At 45.8% G+C, this 2,063-nt stretch overlaps 1 protein-coding gene across 1 annotated transcript in view; it reads left to right on the top strand.

Annotated features, from left to right (window-relative positions):
* zswim5 (zinc finger, SWIM-type containing 5) overlaps positions 1-2,063 on the top strand; it is a 34,494-nt gene that overhangs the window by 14,004 nt on the left and 18,427 nt on the right. The window lies entirely within an intron of this gene.

The following is a 2,063-nucleotide window of genomic DNA, read 5'->3' as shown; positions in this document are numbered from 1 at the left end:
TTTTTTTTTTTTTAATGCTAACCTAAATTGAATTCACCTAAACCTTTACTAAATAAATGAAAGCATAGAGGACAAATGAAGCCCTTTCACTGCACTGCTATACTGGCAAGATTGTCAATACAATTTCTTCGTCAATATTCAGTGTGTTCACTAACACAAATAATCCCAATGAGCTCCGTACAGTGAGGTGTACAAAATTCCAATTTCTAAGGATGGAGAGCAATGATGTCATACAAGTGCTCTGTTGTGTTTACTCAGGACATCTGCCGATCTTTAGAGACATCTGAGACAGTACCTGGAAAGAACAAGTCGGATTGGTACATCCCTACTTTACATTCATCGACGTATTAGCCAAACTTGAATTCCTGGTTCATATTTTCCCCTGTACCTGTTGTCAAGGCACTGCTATTTTCGGTCCAAACTCCATCTTAGTTGTTGTGTCTGCAGGTCGACGTTCGGTACTTGTATGTTGGCAGTCTGGGAGTTGAGGTGTCGGGCTGAACAGCGGGGGTTCTGTTATGCCGGTGGGAAGTGTTGAGCTCGGTCTTGGTTCAGAACGTACTTTGGCCGGCAATCAGCTGTTGCATCAGTCCTTTTCAACCCTTCATGTGGTCGTCGGCTTCCTCCCTTATTCCCCGGTGGCTCTTGGTCTTACATTGTCACAGGGAGAGCAGTGTGCGGTTGATAGGATCTCAGCGTGTGTGTGTGCGTGTGTGTGCGTGTGTGTGCGTGTGTGTGTGTGTGTGTTCAAAAGCCTCATGTGGGATTTTGCCAGGGAGATGGCTTAACAATCTCTTATTAAGCTGCTTCTACCATGCTGGCCCATACCCCAGAATTTAATTGTGTGTGTGTGTGTCTGTGCATTGGTGTATGTTAGTTTGAGCTCTAGACATGTACTTTTTTTTTCAACCCATGCCCAGAATAGCCCATATCATTGCCTTCCAGTTAGCTTGCTCCCCCTCCCTTCATGTCTGTCTCTCTCTCTCTCTCTCTCTCTCTCTCTCTCTCTCTCTCTCCTCTCTTCTCTACTTTGAAAGCACCGGTGGGGTCGCTATGGTTTGGTGAGATACAGTAATCCAATGTGCACACACACACACACACACACACACACACACACACACACACACACACACACACACACACACCCCTCACCTCATAAATAATTGACCTGTCACGGTGAGAAGACGGGACAGAGCAGATGCACTCTCCCCTCCTCTATGCTCTGTTCTCCTCTCACATGTCTCCTATCTAGTCCCCTTTATCCTCCGGAGCTTTTTTTTACCTTTACTTTGTTTTTGTTGCACCGTTACCTTTTCGTATTTTCAGTTCTCCTTTTCTCGTCGCGTTGTTTCATTTAGTGTCTGTATGTTACTGTACAGAATCCCTGCAGTTGATTGCAGTGCGGTGAGAGGGCTTCATTTGTCCTCCATGCTTTCATTAATTCAGTAAAAGTTTAGGTGAATTAAATTGAAACCGAAATGAGTCAAACCGGCTTTGTTGATATGATGATCAAGTATGATTAAGATGAAAGATAACTCTGACATTTTTGGCACTAGTGCCTAAGTGGTTACAGGATCTCTCCCAGGATCCGTGAGGTACTCCACGGTTGAGTATTTTTGTATTCCTTCCATTCATCAAATGCTTCAGGTGGCCTTCATATGGCCAGACTACAGCTGTCAGTCTGCTGATGGCCCGCCATGCTCATGCATTAGAGGAAATAACGAGCCAGTAGTCAATGTCCAAAGTCCATCAAGCTAATTTAAGATGCCGAATCGGCCCAAACGGCTGCGTGTAATGGCCAGCTAGAGCCAACGATGCCTGACGTACCACTGAAGGTACAAGAGATGGCTTCCCCCAGACTCTCAACAATAGCCCGACAGCTGCCAACGGCCAGCGGTTAGCTTAGTGTGCGTGGGCCCTGAAGATTAACTATGCAAAGCAGATTTCATCTCTACAGGCTACTACCCTTACTATCCTACCCTGTGTGTGTGTGTGTGTGTGTGTGTGTGTGTGTGTGTGTGTGTGTGTGTGTGTGTGTGTGTGTGTGTGTGTGTGTGTGTGTG

The sequence above is a fragment of the Anarrhichthys ocellatus genome, unplaced genomic scaffold (genome assembly GCF_004355925.1).
Source record: "Anarrhichthys ocellatus isolate YVR2014 unplaced genomic scaffold, GSC_Weel_1.0 scaffold15, whole genome shotgun sequence".
Lineage (NCBI taxonomy): Eukaryota > Metazoa > Chordata > Actinopteri > Perciformes > Anarhichadidae > Anarrhichthys > Anarrhichthys ocellatus.
The sequence above is the reverse complement of the archived record's forward strand: the minus strand, read 5'-3'. Positions and strand labels throughout refer to the sequence as shown.